Source organism: Sminthopsis crassicaudata, chromosome 5 (genome assembly GCF_048593235.1).
Source record: "Sminthopsis crassicaudata isolate SCR6 chromosome 5, ASM4859323v1, whole genome shotgun sequence".
In the NCBI taxonomy this organism is placed as follows: domain Eukaryota; kingdom Metazoa; phylum Chordata; class Mammalia; order Dasyuromorphia; family Dasyuridae; genus Sminthopsis; species Sminthopsis crassicaudata.
In genome coordinates, this window is record NC_133621.1 from 305,896,891 (window position 1) to 305,915,850 (window position 18,960).

Consider the following 18,960-nt stretch of genomic DNA (forward strand, 5'->3'; position numbering starts at 1 on the left):
TCGCAAAAACATGGAGGTGGCTGATGGAGAGACTCCTTCGAAGTCAGTGTTTCTACATCATCAAACACATGGTAGGGACCAAAGAGTAACAAGTCTGGAAAGGTACAGAGGGGGCTGGTTGTGAAGGGCTTTCAATGCTAAAACACTTGCCATTTGATCTTGGAAGTAATAGGGAGCCCATGAAGTTTATGGACCGGGAGAGTCACACTTTGGGAAAATCCATTGTGGGGAGGAGAGACCGGAGGTAAGAGGGAGCCCATGAAGTTTATAGAGAAGGGAGTGACACTAAGAAAATCACTTTGGCAGCTGTGTGGAGGAGAGACTGGAGATAGTAGGGAGCCCATGAAGTTTATGGACAGGAGAGTCACACGTTAGGAAAATCCATTGTGGGGAGGAGAGACCGGAGGTAAGAGGGAGCCCATGAAGTTTATAGAGAAGGGGAGTGCCACTAAGAAAATCACTTTGGCAGCTGTGTGGAGGAGAGACTGGAGATAGTAGGGAGCCCATGAAGTTTATGGACTGGGAGAGTCACACGTTAGGAAAATCCATTGTGGGGAGGAGAGACCGGAGGTAAGAGGGAGCCCATGAAGTTTATAGAGAAGGGAGTGCCACTAAGAAAATCACTTTAGCAGCTGTGTGGAGGAGAGACTGGAGATAGTAGGGAGCCCATGAAGTTTATGGACAGGAGAGTCACACGTTAGGAAAATCCATTGTGGGGAAGAGAGACCGGAGGTAAGAGGGAGCCCATGAAGTTTATAGAGAAGGGGAGTGACACTAAGAAAATCACTTTGGCAGCTGTGTGGAGGAGAGACTGGAGATAGTAGGGAGCCCATGAAGTTTATGGACAGGAGAGTCACACGTTAGGAAAATCCATTGTGGGGAAGAGAGACCGGAGGTAAGAGGGAGTCCATGAAGTTTATAGAGAAGGGGAATGACACTAAGAAAATCACTTTGGCAGCTGTGTGGAGGAGAGACTGGAGATAGTAGGGAGCCCATGAAGTTTATGGACAGGAGAGTCACACTTTGGGAAAATCCATTGTGGGGAAGAGAGACCGGAGGTAAGAGGGAGCCCATGAAGTTTATAGAGAAGGGGAGTGACACTAAGAAAATCACTTTGGCAGCTGTGTGGAGGAGAGACTGGAGATAGTAGGGAGCCCATGAAGTTTATGGACAGGAGAGTCACACGTTAGGAAAATCCATTGTGGGGAAGAGAGACCGGAGGTAAGAGGGAGCCCATGAAGTTTATAGAGAAGGGGAGTGCCACTAAGAAAATCACTTTGGCAGCTGTGTGGAGGAGAGACTGGAGATAGTAGGGAGCCCATGAACTTTATGGACAGGAGAGTCACACGTTAGGAAAATCCATTGTGGGGAGGAGAGACTGGAGGTAAGAGGGAGCCCATGAAGTTTATAGAGAAGGGGAGTGACACTAAGAAAATCACTTTAGCAGCTGTGTGGAGGAGAGACTGGAGATAGTAGGGAGCCCATGAAGTTTATGGACTGGGAGAGTCACACGTTAGGAAAATCCATTGTGGGGAGGAGAGACTGGAGGTAAGAGGGAGCCCATGAAGTTTATAGAGAAGGGGAGTGACACTAAGAAAATCACTTTAGCAGCTGTGTGGAGGAGAGACTGGAGATAGTAGGGAGCCCATGAAGTTTATGGACTGGGAGAGTCACACGTTAGGAAAATCCATTGTGGGGAGGAGAGACTGGAGGTAAGAGGGAGCCCATGAAGTTTATAGAGAAGGGGAGTGACACTAAGAAAATCACTTTGGCAGCTGTGTGGAGGAGAGACTGGAGATAGTAGGGAGCCCATGAACTTTATGGACAGGAGAGTCACACGTTAGGAAAATCCATTGTGGGGAGGAGAGACTGGAGGTAAGAGGGAGCCCATGAAGTTTATAGAGAAGGGAGTGCCACTAGGCAGCTGTGTAGTGGACAGCTGGAGTCAGGGAGATCCATTAGAAGGCCATGGCAATAGCTCATGTGTGAGATGATGAGGGCTGGTACCATTATGAGTAGAAAGAAGGGATTATAAGAAAATTGGATTAGAGAGGTCAACCTTCTGGCAATAACCTTTTGAGTGCGGGGAGGGAAGACTGACTGGACGAGTTTGGAACCTGGTTGAATCGGAAGGGTTTGGTGCCTCTGGGACCTTTAGAGGGAAATTGGGGGAAAGGAAGCATTTTGGGGGGCTCTGTTTGGAGCTTGCTGGGTTTGAGAAGTCCATGGAGCATCCAGGTGGAGTCGGCCAGTAGGCAGTTGATGGGGAAGGAGGAAGAAGCTTCCAGGGGAGTCCTGTGCTCTTCCTTGACCTCCCCCAGGGCCAGCTGGATGGGACAGGGTTAATGGAATCGGGCTGTCTGGGGCTCTTGCATCACAGCTGAAGTCAGCGGTTGCCATGGAGACCCTAGGTGAATGGGCTTGGGGTGGGAGGGGCAGCCTTTAAGATGCTCGGGTATTATCAAGCGAAATCATATTTGTAAAGCACTTTGTAAACCATCAAGTATTATAATAAAGGCGTGTTGCCCTGGATGTCTCGTAGTTCCTGCTGATTGATTGATAACAGGGATATATTTACATAAGAACCGGGGCCGCGTGGCCACAAATGGGGGGGGGGGGGCGGCCTAGGATGCTCGTGCATTGTCCTGGCAGCTGAGCCTCCCAGCCCAGCCCAGCTCCCTCTCCCGTGGCGGGCGCCCCTCCCCGCCCCCAGCCCATCTCCAGAACAATCCGTTTGGGTGGAGTCCACTGGGCTGCACTAAAATGAGAGGGCCAGGCCCCTCTTAAAGACCTTCCAGAGCTTGGGGTCTCTTCCCTCCCCCACCCAACCCCTCCCCCCACAAAGAGCTTATTTTGCAGGACATGCTCGGAAGGATGTGGTTCTGAGGTGCATCTCGTGGCCCAAGGATGGGGGTTCGAGTCTCGCCTCGAGATTACTGCCTGGGTGAGGATGACTCTGGCTTGGGCCAGCGTGGGTGCGGATGGGCCGTTGCGTGTCCCGTCCCAGGGGAGAAATCGCTTTGTCCACTCGGGAGCTGCGTAAAAGGGAAAGACTCGGGAGTCACTCACTGATCCTCCACTTCCTCCTCTGCCAATCGGAGTCCTTGAAGGCCGTAATTTTCCTTCTGGGGGCAGGTTCTCAGCTCCCGGGTGGGGGAAGTGAAGAGCCCAAGACTCGGGTCTCCACCCCACCCTCACCCCAGCCTGGGTCTGAAATGACCCTCAAGGCTCGTTTCTACCCGTCCCCCCCATTCTGCCCCCTTAAGGCTTCCCCCTTCTGTTGGGCTCTGAGTGGAGGTCACCATGACGAGAAATCAGCGCCCTCGCCTCCTCCTGGCCCACCTGCTGTGTCCCTGCTGCCCCCCAGCCGGACCTCCTTCCTGAGAACTCTCCCTTTGTCATCTGGGCCGCGTGCTCCCGCCCCATCAGAATGCGGGGACTGTGGGAGAACCGTGCGTTTCCCAGGGGGCCATGGGGCCGATAGGGAGGGGGTACACACGGGTGGGGGCTCTCCTGTCCAGTGCTCCGGGGAGGGGGCATGGCAGCCAAGCTGGGAATCCCCAGCCCCCATCGACTCACTGCCTCGCAACAGAACCCAGATATTCTAGGAGCAGCCCGGGTGAGAGGACCCCCTTCCCCCGGCCATGAGCCGGGACCTCTGCCCACCCTGAGAGAAGGGCTTCTTCTCCAGGTGCAGCTCGGGCCAGGACCAGAGTCCTCTGCCTGTGACCCGGGCAGCCTTCATCCTCACAGTCTGCCTCAACCCGGCTCTTGCTCCCCCTTTCATAATATTCTTCTATTCCATTTTCAGGCCATCTCTGGAAACTCTGCCCCTCCCCTCCCCTGGTCCTCTCCCTGGCCCTCACCGGCTTCTGGACCTCATCTTTTCCCCCCAGAAGTCCCCCATTGGTTTCCCCTTCTCAGACCTGCTTCACAGGATCAGGGATTCTCGGAGCTGGAAGCCCCCCCCCTCACTACCCGGCCAAATCAACTCCCCCCAGCCTTTGCCATTGATGGAGACCTGCTGGGAGCCTCCCACTGGCTCCCAGGCCCTCGGTCCTTGAGGAGACATCCAGGCAGATTTTCCCACCATCCAACTTGCCCAGCTCCTCTCCATCTGCTTACCCTTTTTCTCGTTAGGGACCCCTTCTCTGGACTATGTTTTTAATTATATATAATAAAATACACAGGATGGCCATGGAAGTCGATCACATTGAGTTGCCGATACCAAAGCAATAAAAAAGTTCTTTTTACAAATGGCCTCTTCTGAAATCTCTGAACTCTGGGATCAAGCAAAGCGAGGCTAAACCTTCCCACGCCCGGCCCTTCAACACTCAAAGGCAGCTCCTTGGGGCCCCTAAATCTTCTTTTAGGGATAAAAACAGTGACTGGACTTGCCGGAACCTTAGGGGAAACTTCGTCTTGAGAGTTGCCTAGAGAACTATCTCCCAGCGCCCTGTGTGTGTCAGCGAGTTGATCTGAACCTAGAACACAGCTCCTGGAACCATCCTGGAACATGACATGTGAGCTTTTGCCTCAGTTTACCTGGAACTAGCCCTGCCCATCTCTTCCAAAGCCACTTTTTCCAAACTGTGATCCCGATAGCTCTTGCTAAGCTTCCTTTTTATGTTTTCTCTTCCCTCCATTAGAATGAAAGCTTCTTGAGAGTAGGGACTGACATCCCCAGCATGTAACAGAGCACGTAGTCAGCACTTTATCATTAATTTATTTATTCATATAACAGAATGCTTATTGATTATTTGGAGTCCTACAGTAATGTCAGAACATCTGTATTACCCCATTCTGCTTAATGGGCCAAATCCTCCACTGCCTAATATTTATTCTGTAACTGAGATGAAAGGATAAATAACAGGCTTATAAAATTTCAAGGAGGTATAAAAATAGTAGAAGGGGTAACTAGCTCCCACACTGGACGCTAAATATCCCAATGACAATTTGATAATCAGCTCTCCTGAGCCCCTCCAGTCATCTCCAGAACCTCTCTGGAGATCCCCAAGTCCAATATGAGTCTCCATGACGTAGCAGCCAAAAACGACACAAGCTGAGGCTGTTTTTTGTTTGTTTTGAGGCAACTGGGGTCAAATGAATGGACCAGGGTCACCCAACTAATGAGTGCCTGAGCTAGATTTGAAATCAGGTTCTCTCCTGACTCCAGGGCTGATGCTCTTACCCACTAGCTGCCCCAGTGTATTGTGGGAGGTCCAGTGTGCAGAGGGAAGGAAGGTTTTCACTTTATGATGTTCTGGTCCAAACGCACATGAAATATTGCGATCATTTCTGGGAAGCACAGTTCAGGAAGGATGGGGGGCATCATGGCTGTGTCCAAGTATGCAGAGGATTATCGGATAAGAACTTGCTCTTGGTGAGAGCTGTTGCAAAGTGGCCGAATGGCTTCCAAAGCCCATGGCCGCCCTCCCATCCCGGAGAACTTTACGCAGAGATTGGACAAGCGTGCATTGAGGGCATCGTGGGGTGGCCCTTTTTCAGAGACGGCAGATATATGGCGCCCGGTTTGTCCCAGACTGGGGCAACGACACGACAAGCTTTGCTGGAGTCGGTGTCTGGCTTGTTGTTGCTGCTGTCACCCAGACACTCCAAGCAGATGGAGGAGAGGCACAAAAGAATACGGTATTGAAGCTCCGCATTTGTGTGCCCCGGGGGATGTTTCCGTGGCCATTTGTCATTGGCCATCTGCTGGAATGCTGGCATTTTGGGGGGCAGTTGCTGCTGGAGACTCACATTTCTGTGCCCTTTTAGGTTGGGGAAGCACCTCCTTTCATTATCTCACGGGAGTCTCACTGAGATCCCGTCTATACAGACACTGTTACGTGCCCGGCATTTTCATGGATTAAGGGGTCCAAACTTCAGGTTTTTGTGCAGGAACTCCCAGCAAGGAAAGTTCCTCTACCAATGAAGATCCACAGAAGTCCTAAAGTTTGTACTTCTAGAAAAGTGTTTAAGGCACTCAGACACATCCAACACATGTCAGAGGGGGGACTTGAACCCAGAGCTTCCTCTATCCAATGGCCAGTTCTGGGAGGCTCCTTAGACACCCAAAATATCCATAATGTAGTTTTTATGGTAGCAAGGAACTGGAAGCAAAGGAGGTGCCCATTGATTAGGGATGGCTAAACAAACTAGTTAGTGAATGCTATGGAATATTATGGAATAAAACAGACAGAGAGGAGGCAAAAACAAAGAAACAGAGACAGACAGACAGGAGACAGAGACAGACAGAGAGACAAAGAGACAGACAGACAGGCAGTGACAGAGACAGAGATAGAGACAGAGAGGAGACATATAGAGAAATAGAGACAGAGGCAAAGACAGAAAGAGACCAAGAGGAGACAGAGAGACAGAGACAGAGAGACACAGAGAAAGAGAAACAGAGATAGAAAGACAAAGACAGAGATAGAGAGGACAAATATAGAGAAATAGAGGCAGAGGCAAAGACAGAAAGAGACCAAGAGGAGAGAGACAGAGAGAGAGACAGACAGAGAGGAGACAGAGAGAGAGACACACACACACAGAGAAACAGAGACAGAGGAGGCAAACACAAAGAAACAGAGACAGACAAAGAGACAAAGAGACAGACAGACAGTGACAGAGACAAAGATAGAGACAGAGAGGAGACAGGTATAGAGAAATAGAGGCAGAGGCAAAGACAGAAAGAGACCAAGAGGAGACAGAGAGACAGAGACAGACAGAGAGGAGACAGATACAGAGGGGGGCTACCGGGAGAAGTGTGTGTGTGTGCCCCAAGGTGGGGGTCTCCTCCCAGGAGGGGTTGGGAGAGGTCTCCCTCTGGGAAGGGGGGTGCTGGGCCAGATGGGGCCTGCAGGGGGTGCCCTTGCTCCTCAGTGTCTGCTCCCTAGTAGAGGTTGTCCGAGGTCACCCAGGACACCCTGGGAGGAGGAAGGAAGGCGCTGAGGGTTAGTGCTGGGAAGGGGATGCAGGAAGGAAGGGAAAATGAGAAGATGCGGCTGAGGGGTGAGCCCAGGGACCCTGCCGCTGGACGTGGGGGAAGGGCTGGGGGGGAGGGGAGCTGCCTCAAGTGTCAGAAGGGCCGCCGGGGGGAAGGTGGATCGATCCCACTTGCTCTGTTTGACCCTGGAGGGAAGAAGCCAGGAGCAGACTGAGGTGCGATGGCCGGATCAGCTTTCTAGTAATTAATGCTGTCCAAAGGTGAGATGGGAGGTAGTGAGTTCCCATCATGGGAGGTCTTTAGGCAAATGCTGGAAGACCACTTGGGCTATAGAAGGGCTTGGGGTGAGGCGCTGGTTGCCGTCGCTTCCACCAGTGGGGTCTGTGATCCAGGGAGTACCATCACTCTCCTGGCTGAGGGGCTCCTGGGCTCCGCAGACAGCAGGTGGTGGGTTGAAGGTGGGGGGAGTAGACAGAAGAAGCCCCCCTGAGGCTCTGGCCTTTAACTGCTGGGGGTGGGAGAGGGTTTTATCCCCCTGGGCCTCCATCAAATGACCCTTGGGTCTCATTAGATCATCTTATACCCATCCTTGATGCATCCTTCCCTTTCTGTCTTTTCATATCTTCTCCCTTTCTTTTTCTCCTTTCTTCCTCTCTCCTCCCCTCCTTTTCTGCTCCTCTTTCTTCCCTGTGGCTGGCACTGCCAGGCACTGGGACAGAAGCCATTCCAGCTGCAGGAGGCGGGCGCCTGAGCGTGGCCCGCTTCTTGGCACCTGGAAAAGTTGAGGGCTTGTCACTGTTTGGCCATTGTCCCTTCCAGAGGCCGGGTCTGGCTGCCTGTTCTCTTCAGATAATTGGCCTCTCAGTCTATGGCCAACTGGGATTGACTGTGCCCGCTCCTGGGTGAGGGCCATGTTTGGGCTCATCATCTGGAGACAGAAGCGGCTGGGAAATTAAAAACCCTTTCCTCAACGGTCCCACGAGGAAGGACATATGAAGATACTGACTTGCTACAGAAGGAACTGAGGGTCAGCCTGGCCATGCCAGCTGCAATCAGGCCTCAAGCCCTGGCTTTCTGACTGCCCCAATGGGTGTCCATTTAGCTGGGCTGATGAGACACCTTTTACAGATGGGAAGGATGGAATCCCTGCTCTCCCACAGCAGTATGCTTGCAGGACCCTTCCCCCTAGCTTAGAGGATCCCATTGTGGTCCACATCCTCTTTGGCCGCCTCCTTGTGGACCAGTCCATCTCTGCTCTCCCCAGCTTAGAGCATCCTAACGTGGTCCATGTCCTCCTTGGGCCAGTCCATCTCCACTCCCCCAGCTTTGAGCATCCTAACGTGGTCCATGTCCTCTTTGGGCCAGTCCATCTCCACTCCCCCAGCTTAGAGCATCCTAACGTGGTCCACGTCCTCCTTGGGCCAGTCCATCTCCATTCCCCCAGCTTAGAGCATCCTAACGTGGTCCATGTCCTCCTTGGGCCAGTCCATCTCCACTCCCCCAGCTTAGAGCATCCTAATGTGGTCCACGTCCTCTTTGGGCCAGTCATCTCCACTCCCCCAGCTTAGAGCATCCTAACGTGGTCCACATCCTCCTTGGGCCAGTCCATCTCCGCTCCCCCAGCTTAGAGCATCCTAACGTGGTCCATGTCCTCTTTGGGCCAGTCCATCTCCACTCCCCCAGCTTAGAGCATCCTAACGTGGTCCACGTCCTCCTTGGGCCAGTCCATCTCCACTCCCCCAGCTTAGAGCATCCTAACGTGGTCCATGTCCTCCTTGGGCCAGTCCATCTCCACTCCCCCAGCTTAGAGCATCCTAATGTGGTCCACGTCCTCTTTGGGCCAGTCATCTCCACTCCCCCAGCTTAGAGCATCCTAACGTGGTCCACATCCTCCTTGGGCCAGTCCATCTCCGCTCCCCCAGCTTAGAGCATCCTAACGTGGTCCACGTCCTCTTTGGGCCAGTCATCTCCACTCCCCCAGCTTAGAGCATCCTCCTTGGATGCCTCCTTATGGACCAGTCCAACTCCTCTCCTCATTACCTGGGTGACCTTATGCAGTTCTCATGACCTGTCGGCCACAGTTTCCATTTATGTGAATAAATGGAAAATGTTGAATTAAGCACTTACTATGTGTCAGTCACCGACCTTGGGGATACAAGGACAAAATCATGAGCCTTCCTGCCCTCAGGGAATCTGTATTCTCATGGGAGAGACTGCCAGAAAAGATAGCCAGATTTGGGCCTTTTGGGCCCAGAAATGCCCTTGCCCTTCTTCTTAGAGTAGGAAAAAGGAATGAATGTAAAAGGCTTGGCTAACATAAAGGCCTGATAGAAACGTCAGGGCTCGCACAGTTCTATTTCTCTTGCTGACGTTTTCTAGCGGGATTATGAGTCCATGAGTTGTGAGCAAGGAGTAATTTGAGATGTCATCTAGGGACTGTCACATTCACAAAAGGGGAGCTCCTGGGGAGGGGTGTGCTCTCCCAGCACAGAGGACATCCAAGGCCCTAGGACAAGTGGCCGGAGCTGGCCTTGAGCCCAAGGAGGCCCCTTGGGAGAGTGAGAATGGGGGGTGCTAACTCCCAGGAGCACAGAGCAATGGAAAGCCCAGCTCCCCAGTCCCACCCCGCGAGCAATCAGAGATCTTTGGAGTATTGAAGGAAGGGGGAGAAGCTAACCACGCTCTATTCTCATGGTTGTTGGAGATCTCCGAGCACAAACCTCTGTAACCTCTGTGGATGATTCCACAAGGGACCTGGTGTCCACAGAGGGGCCGTGGAGGTTGTGAGTGAATTCCGAGCAGACCGGAAGACGCTGCCCTTTGCTAATGTAATCACCAGGCAGCTTTTATCCCGGAGCGAGCCTCTAATCGGATGAGCGGCCTAATGCCACTTTGGGGGGTGCTGGGGCCGGGGCTGGCAGCTCCTTCCTGCTGTGCTAATGCACTCTTGGAGGGAGGCACAGAACAGGGCCTGAAGCTCCATGCTGGGCCCCTCCTTCCCCTGCAGGCTGGGGTCCCCAGGGAGGTGAGGGTGGGGGTGGGGAGAGGCTTGCTGCTGTTCTGGCCACATGGCAGCCCTGAGACGGACTCTCTAAACTCATGGAGATCGTCCAGTCTCTAAGGTTCCCAGGAAGTGACCCAATCCCCTCTCCCATCTTACAGATGAGTAAACAGAGACCCAGAGAGGGGAAGGATTTTGGTCAAAGTTATGGCTCAACCCTGGGTGTGAGCCCAGATTTCCAAGCTCCCCTGAGCCCTTCCAGGCTGCCAGTTCTGCTCCCAATTTCTGATCCTGTTTCCTCTTGGGTGGAAGTCGGTAACTGGAGCATCAATAGCCTGACTGATTTGTCAGGAATCCTCAGATAAGACTGCGTTCAGTTTCCAGTCTTTACTAGATGTAGGAGTGACTGTGGGTAAATCATTACCCCCTGAGCCCCAGTTTTGTATTGGAAAATGGGGATCCCAAAGGTCCAGTCTCAAATAGAAAAGAATTCAGTGGTCCAACCCCAACGCAGAGCCCTCCCTGCTCTGGCAAATGGTCCTCCAGCCTCTGCTTGAATATCTTCAGTGATGAGGAGCTCACTACCTCTCTAGGTAGCTCATACCACTTACTTTGGGACAGTTCCAATTGCCTTTTTTTTTTTTTTTTGCTGGGCAATGGGGGTTAAGAGTCACACAACTAGGAAGTGTTAAGCATCCGAGGTCAGATTTGAACTCGGGTCCTCCTGACTTAAAGGCTGATGCTCTACCCACTGTACCACCTAGTTGCCTCTCCAATCACCTTTTAAAAATTACGGATATCCTTTGTTTTTATATTGCCTTCATTTCCCAATCTATCCTTTCCTTTCCCTACCCAGACAGTCATTATAATAAAGAATTGAAAAGGGGAGTAGGGGAAAAGCGGTTCAGAAATCAGGCAACATCTTGGCCAAGACTGACAATATATGCTGTGATCCTCACCCGTAGTTCCCCACCTTTGTGAAGGGAGAAAGGCAAATTCTCTAGGGGTATCTCTTCCTTCAGGCTTAAGTGTGGCCATTATGACGATTTCATAAAATCCTCTTTAGTTTGTTATCATGCCTTGAACTTTCTGTTAACATTGTTGTAACGTTCCATGACTTCACGGGCCGTGACTCGTTTGGACACTTTTCAACCAACGAACATCTGTTCTGTCTCTGTTCCTTGGCTGCCCCGGAAGGTGACAGCCCTCATTAGGAGGAAGTCTTCCCCAATGTCTGGCCTAGATTTGACTTTGTGGCTTCCACTGGTCACTCTCTGTTCTGCCCCGGAGGCCCAACGTCTTCCCAGGACAACCTTCTGGCACCTGAAGATGGCAGCAGTCCCATCCTCTCTCCCGTTCTTCTCTCCTCCAGACTCAGCATCCCGCGTCCTTCCAGGCAAAGAGAAACGGCAGCTGAATGAGGGGTCCACGAGCACAGAAATTTATTAAGTCTCCACTTTCCTTCTAACCTGTCCCACGGTGTGGTGAAAGGCCAAGCGAACTGACTCTTTGCAAGACTAAAACCAACGAGGCTGGTTCTCCAACTGATAAATATGAACAGACAATTTTCAGATGAAGAAACTATATAAAAAGGTGCTCTAAATCACTATTGATCAGAGAAATGCAAATTAAGACACCTCTGAGTCACCAATATACCCCCCTCAGATTGGCTAAAATGACAGGAAAAGATAATGACGAATATTGGAGGGGATGTGGGAAAATTGGGACACTGATACGTTGTTGGTGGAGTTGTGAACTGATCCAATCATTCTGGAGAGCAATCTGGAGCTGTGCCCAAAGGGTTATCGACTGTTCATACCCTTTGATCCAGCAGTCTCCACTGGGTCTGTTTCCCAAAAAGAGATAAAAAAGAGAAGGGGACCCACATGTGCTAAACTGTTTGGAGCAGCCCTTTTTATAGTGACAAGAAACTGGAAACAGTGGACACCCATCAGTGGGAGAATGGCTGAATGGAATATGAGTGTTATGGAAAGTTATTGTTCTATAAGAAATGACCCACAGGATGATTTCAGAGAGGAACTGATGCTGAGCAGGAGCAGGAGATCAGTGTACACAGAAACAACAAGATTTATACTATGATCAATTCTGATGGACATGGCTCTTTTCAACAGTGAGGATTCTGGCTAGTTCCAATGATCTTGGGATGGAGAGGGCCATCTGCACCAGAGAGAGGATTATGGGATTGAATGTGGATCACACCGCAGCATTTTCACTCTTTTTGTTGCCATTTGCTTACATTTTGTTTTCTTTCTCATTTTTTCCTTTTTGATCTGATTTTTCTTGTGCAGCATGATCATTGTGGAAATATATATAGTAGAATTGCACCTTTAACCTATATTGGATTACTTGCTGTCTATGAAAGGGAAAGGGCGGAAAGAAAGGAGAAAAAATTGGAACACAAGGTTTTGCAAAAGTGAATGCTGAAAATTATCTATGCATGTGTTTTGAAAACAAACAGCTTTAATAAAAAAATAAAAAAAAATAAATGAAAGAAGGCTGGGGACTCCTCAGCACACGATAGCCTGTCATGGCTGGGGACGTGGGGGGAATGAGTTGGGCTTCTGTAACAAGAGAGCCCAGGAGCTCTGAAAGGCCTTGGGCCACCAACAGTGGCTTTGCAGCCAAGGGGCTAGCTCCTCTTTGGACCGAGTAAGATGGAGACTGTGCATCCTGGAAGCCTTCCTGAGCTCCAGGAGAGGTGTGGACAGCCACGGGGCCAGGAAGAAAGGCCAATCAGCTCAGCCTGAGTTCACCCAAATGTGTGACCAGCCAAGTCCTGTCACCTCTCCAAGCCTAATTTTAGCCATAAAGTGATGATCGTAACCTTTGAACTCAGAGCCCTCTGTAATTTCCTCTGGCCAGCATGAAGAACAAGGCTGATTTCTTCCAGATGACAGGCGCTCTGATGCTCGAAGGCAGCTGTCCCCTCCTCCCTGCCCTAGCTAAAAGCCAGTCTCTTCAGCAGATCTCGAAAGGAAGATTGCCTGGAAGCCTCAAAGCGGGAGAAATCATTGGATAGTCTGGGGAGCCGCTCATGTCATTTGTAAATCACCGGCAAAATCCCCCTTTCCTTTTTTTTTTCTCTCCTCTGTCTTATGAAGAAAAAAAAAGTGTATCTATTAAGCAGTGACTATGCTAAGCACAGTGCTCCCTGTCCTCGAAGAACTTCCATTCTAAAAGGGGAAGATGGGAAGCTCAGGGCTACCTCAGTGCACAGAACGTCAGCCTGGAGTCAGAGAGACTCATCCTCATGAGTCCTTAGACATTTACTAGCTGTGTGCGCTTCACACCGTTTGCATCAGTTTCCCCGTCTGGAAAATAAGCTGGAGAAAGAAAGGACAAAGTACCCAATGTCTTTGCCACAAAAAGCCCAAATGGGGTCACAGAGTTGGACGTGAATTAAATAATTCAAAAATAAAGGAGAGGGAACAAGGGAAGAAGTTCTAAGGAGGCAGGAGGAAGGTGAGAGGCAGAATGGGCTGCAAAAATGAAGGAAGGCTCTGGAGTCTGAGCCAGCCAGGATGGACACAATCATTCATCCAGTGAGTTGTATCCCGGGGGGGCTCCAGAGACATAAAAGGCAGGTCCTGTGGGGCCAAATCCATTGCTGCATTCCCTGCCCATCTCAGGGAGAGGGAGAGATAGAGGCTCCCCTGGCCCACCTACCCAGACTCCGCCTAATGGGGCCTGCTCCTCTCCCGTGTCCTCCTTTGCCCTCTCTCACATGGGCTGGGCTCTCTTGTGCCCGACTCCCAGGGATGAATAGGGGCTGGCTTTTTCTGAGTCCTCCTGGATGTCAGCCGATCTCCTGTTCTGGTCTCAATATGCCTGTTCTCCCAGCCAAGCCCAGAAGGTGTGAGCTCATCCTCAGCACCTGAATATTCATGGCCTGGATAGAACAGGTCTATGAGAGGAGGAGAAGGGAGAGGAGGAAGAAAAGGAAGAAGAGGAAGGGGAGGAAAGGAAGGAGAGGAAAAAGGGGAGGAGGAAGAGGGGAAGGAGAAAGAGGAAAAAGGAAGAAGATAGGAAGAGGAGGAGAGAAGTAGAAGGGAAGGAGGAGGAAGAAAAGGGGAAGAAAAAAGAAGGAAAAAGAAGAAAAGAAGGAGAGGAAGAAGGAAAAGAGATGAGGAAAAGGGGGAGGGAGAGAAAAGAGGAGGAGAAGGGAAGGAGAAGGAAGAAAAAACAGGGGAAGGAGGCGGCCACCATTTCCTTTTCTCCTTCTCTTCTTCCATTGTATAAATTGGTTTTGAAGGCTGGTTTGGGAGCACTCTACCTCATTCTCAGGGAGATTTGCCTCCAAGCTGCTACAAGGAAGGCTTCAGAACGCTGGCTGTTGTGGCCAGCTTTACCTTCCCGGAGTCTCAGCATCAGCTATAAAATGGGGGTTGGATAAGCAGACCTTTATGGTCCCTTCTAGCTTTAAATCTCTCCCTCAGGTCCAGTCTCAACTCTCCCCTGACTGACTGTGTCAGGCCTTCTTAAACTTTTTCTTAAACCCTTTTTCACCCAAGAAATTTTTACATGGTCCCAGACAGAGGTAGATAATAAATCATGATTTTATGACCCCCACTTTCACTTACAAGATCCCAGATGGAGTTATGAACCATAGTTTAAGAAGTGGGGACTGTGTGACCCCGAGCAAGTTAATCATTCATTTATTCAACTTAGAGGCAGAGCTAAGATGGCAGAGTAAACACAGGTACTTGTCTAGGCTCTCCACTCTAAATACCTTGAAATATTGACTCTAAACAAATTCTGGAGTGACGGAAATCAAAAATTTTCCAGTCCAGGACAACTTGAAGGGTCAGCAGCCAAGTTCTATCACACCTGGGGGGGAATGGAGCCCAGGCCAGTGCAGGCAGCCCTGACCCCAGCAAACCAGGAGCAGGCCCTGGGAGCCACCGGAGCAGCAGAGATGTTGGTGGCTTCCAAAGCTCTCAACCCATAGCCGATAAGGGAGTTGAACACCTGGTCAGAAAGAGATGCTAGCAGCAAGGTTTTATCCATACTTTGATCTGGGTCACAGTCCTGGATGGCAGGGCCAGGCCAAGGAGGAGCACTGGCATAGTGGCAGCCACAGAGGAGCAGGAACCCCCCTCATGGTTCCAGGGCAGAAAAGAGTGCTTGTGGCCACTCACAGACCGGAGCAGAGGCCAGGAAAGTTAGATCAGGGGTGGAGAATGTCTGGCCTGAAGACTACATGAAGTCTGCAAAATCATTTGCTAAGGCAACTGCAGGAGATGATGAGCTGGAAGTTGGATACAATAATCTTCCACTCTGTGAGTTCTATAAGTTGACAATTTTGTATGGTTTGAGAATGATATTATAAATATCCAAATAGTCCTTGGCAAAAAAAAAAAAAAAATCCCCACTGTTGCCTTAGATCATATCACCTTGGGAGAATTGAAAACTTACAGGTGCTTAGAATTATCTCTGAAAAAAACTGCACAACTCCCGGAAGGTTGGAATATTGTAAGCTTTTCCCTTTAACAAAAAGTTAAAAGTCAAGTAAGATGCTGGAGAAATGAGCAAACAGCAGAAAAATATTCTGCCCATAGAAAGTCACTAAGCAAGATCAAAATATACACTCAGAAGAAGATAACAAAATCAAAACTCTTATATCCAAAACCTCCAGGAAAAATAAGAACTGTTCTTAGGTCATGGAAGTACTCATAAATGATTTTTTTTGTTTTAAAATACACATTGTTTTGTAAATTATAATGGGAAAGAAAACTGAACAAAAAGGGAAAATCCATGGGAGAGAAAGAAAAAAAAAAAAAAACAGAAAAAAGAAGTAAACTACATTCAATCTCCATAGTTCTCTTTCAGGATGCAAATGGTATTTTCTATCCAGAATTTATTGGGATCGCCTTGGCTCACTGAACCACTGAGAAGAACCAAGTCTTTCATAGTTGATCATTGTACATGCTTGTTCTTACTGTGTACAATGTATTCGTGATTCTGCTTGTTTTGCTCAGCATCGGTCAAAAAGGATTTTTTAAATCAAGTAAGGCAGAAAAATGAAAAATTGGAAAGAGAAATAAAAGTGATGCAAGAAAATCATGAAAAATAAGTAACTACTCCATAAAGGAGACACAAAAAATACTGAAGAAAATAATACCTTAAAAAACAGACTAGGCCAAATGGTAAAGGAGGTACAAACAGCTAATGAGGACAAGAAATCTGCATTAAAAAGAAGATTTAGGTAAGTGGAGAGACAAAAATTCAATGAAGGATAAAAAATTCCTCAAAAATTAAAATTGGCCAAATGGAAAAGGAGGGACAAAAGCTCACTGAAAAATATACTTCCTTAAAAATTGGAATTGAGCAAATGGAAGCTAATGACTTCATGAGAAAGCATTAAAAATGTATTGATCTAGGGTATCTTGGGAAGATCATTGTTGATCTGGATTCAAGGGTTCTATCCAGTAAGCATTTTAATCAGTCTGTCAGAAAACATCAATTAAGCACCAACTCTGTCAAGCATTGTGCTAAGTGTTAGTTATTCAAAAAGTCCCTGCCCTCAAGGAGTTTCCTCAAGGAGGAAATCTCAGCAAACTTTGGATAGAAAATGCCATTTCCATCCAGAAAAAAGAACTATGGAGATTTAATGTTAATCAATACATGCTATGGTCACTTCTTTTTTCTCTTTTTGTTTTCCTCTCCATGGTTTTTCCTTCTTGTTCTGATTTTTCTCTCCCAATGTGATTCATAAAGCAATGTGTATTTAAAATTTAATTAATTTTTAAAAACCAATGAATTTAAACGACTATTAAGCAGGACACTTAACTGCTACTTACTACATGTGTGCCTTGACTTTGCCAAGACTCAGTTTCCCTCTTTGTCAGATGGGGACACTAGCTGCCTCCAGGATTGACCTGCAAAATACATTCAATAGAAGAGCCTTAGTGACCCTGAGCCTTAAGGGTCCTCAGCTTATATCCACGTCCTCTCAGCCAGGGAGAAGGCAGAGGCCCCAGGTCAGGGATGAGTATGGTGTGTGCTTAGGAGACTTTCTGGGAAGCCTGGAGAGATAAGCACAGGGAGGGAGTTTGGAGCCATCCCAGGGAACTTCCTGCACATCCCAAGGCGGGCCAGGAAAGGACACTTGCTCTTGTCGGGAATTTGTTGTTTTTCCTTGTCTTCCCAGTTTGGAAAGTCCCTGGAGAAGCAGCCCAGAAGCAGTCATCCCCCCAGCCCCATTGGCCAGAAGAGGCTGACAGCCGTTCCCCGGACCCATTGACCGACACCCGGAAGAACAGAGGGGGTCTGTGACAGAGAAGGCCGAGCGTTTCCCAAGCAGTCCCCTCAAGAGATCCCCCCATCACCGCCACCATCTCCCTCAGTGCCCGCCTTCTGACTGGGAGACGATGGCCCAAGGCAGGGCTCGGCGGCTCTGAGAAGGGGGGGAGCTTTGGAAGAAGGGGAGATCAGGTGGAATTCACAGAGAATTCTGGACATCTGAGTCAGGCCTAAAGGAATTGTCCCGGGACACGTGGTGAAAGGGAGAACACCGCGTACCTGGGAATTAGTGTGAAAGCCAGAGGCAAGGAATTACACAGCATGTTCCCAGAGCTGATCATTCTTCCAGCCCTGAAGGGAGGGGACTGGACAGGTAGCTTGGAACTGAGCTCTGGAAGGCCTTGAATGCCAGACAAAGGGGTTTGGATTTTCCCTTTAAACAATGAGACTCCTGGGATGGTTGTTAAGCAGTTTTGTAGCTATTGGGTCGATGGACAAATGGGTGGTGGGCCTGAAGTGAGAAAACTGAGAATAGGTCCCGAAGTTCAGCTTCATTCCCGGCTTCCAGTTTTCCCAGTGAGAGCCTTCTCCCGGCCCTGCCCTGGACACCCTGCATAGCTGAAGCTCCATGTCATGCTCATCTCCCGGAAAGTTGGATCGGGAGGAAGAAATCTGGGACGGGGTTTATCTGGGCTTCCAGCAAGGCAGGGCTGGGGGCAGAGCTGGGAAATCATGCTGTGAAGTCACCGGGAAAGCTTTCTGAAGGGTGGGAGTGTTGGGGTGCATCCCACCCTGAGGGAAATTTGCTGGCCCACTCTGGGATGGAGCAGAGCTTCCCAGACATGGCCAGCTGGAAGCCTCCCTACCCCCGAAGCCCGGGCCTGGCTACTGAACCCGGTATTCCCGGAGCAACCTGTTCTCAGAGTTTGGGGTTTTCCCAGAACCCTCATTCCCCACACACCTACCTGGCTTTTCTCTAGGAAATCTTCCCCCAGACTGAAGGCTTCCCAGGGCCATATCTCCTGTTCTTTTATTATTAGATTATTAAAAATCAACATATTGCTTTCTTCTTAAAATAATGAGTTCTCCACGATGAGAGATCTGTGAAAGTATCAGATGTTCTCGCTCAAGGCAAGGTTGGATTAGGGGTCTCTGGGGGGATGCCCCTTCCAGCGAAGAACTATTCAGGTGGATAACGTAGTTAAGGATGTGGCTTCATATCCCTGCTGTGACTTGGAAAGTCAGGGGACAGCTCTGGGCCTCAGTTTCCCCATCTGTTAAATGAGGGCTTGAACTCCCTTCAGGGCCTGGAGAAGGCAGGGAGTGGTGAGCTCAGCAGGAATGGGGTAGTGTCTGCCCTTCCCTGCTCCCATCTTCCGCCTTCCCTCGTTAACACTTGGGCTCTATGGCAGATGGCAGAGATGCGACCTGGAAGGTGTGACTCCCTGAAAGGGCTTCCTTCTGCTCCCCTTGTCTCCAAGGACCCATCAGCCACCCCCTCCCCTCTTGTCTTTCCTGGTAACCCAAGGACTGGTCCCTGGGGTGGGACCACGGGATGGGGGTGGACTCGTCCACTGCAAACTGGCAAGCTGTGACCCATTGTCACGGTGTGGCTCCCTACCCTGGGGATGGACAGAGCCCTGCCCATCAGTCCTGAGGGGACCACAGCTTCAGAAGACCAGTTTGCAGTGGAGTCTCAGGCCTGGCTCTCCAAGCTCGAAGGGCCCTTAGAGGTGAGGGCAGGAGCCTG

General features: G+C 49.9%; 2 long non-coding RNA genes across 2 annotated transcripts; one reads left to right on the top strand and one right to left on the bottom strand.

Moving 5' to 3' along the window:
• Positions 1–2,485: 2,485 nt before the first annotated feature.
• Positions 2,486–3,394, bottom strand: LOC141543198 (uncharacterized). Its single transcript, XR_012482373.1, has 2 exons — positions 3,343–3,394; positions 2,486–3,035 (listed from the first exon to the last, which is right to left on the bottom strand). It is a non-coding gene; the product is annotated as an uncharacterized LOC141543198 (long non-coding RNA).
• A 9,119-nt stretch (positions 3,395–12,513) lies between these two features.
• Positions 12,514–18,289, top strand: LOC141545088 (uncharacterized). The gene is made up of 2 exons (XR_012482872.1): positions 12,514–13,510; positions 17,119–18,289. It is a non-coding gene; the product is annotated as an uncharacterized LOC141545088 (long non-coding RNA).
• The last annotated feature ends 671 nt before the right edge of the window (positions 18,290–18,960 follow it).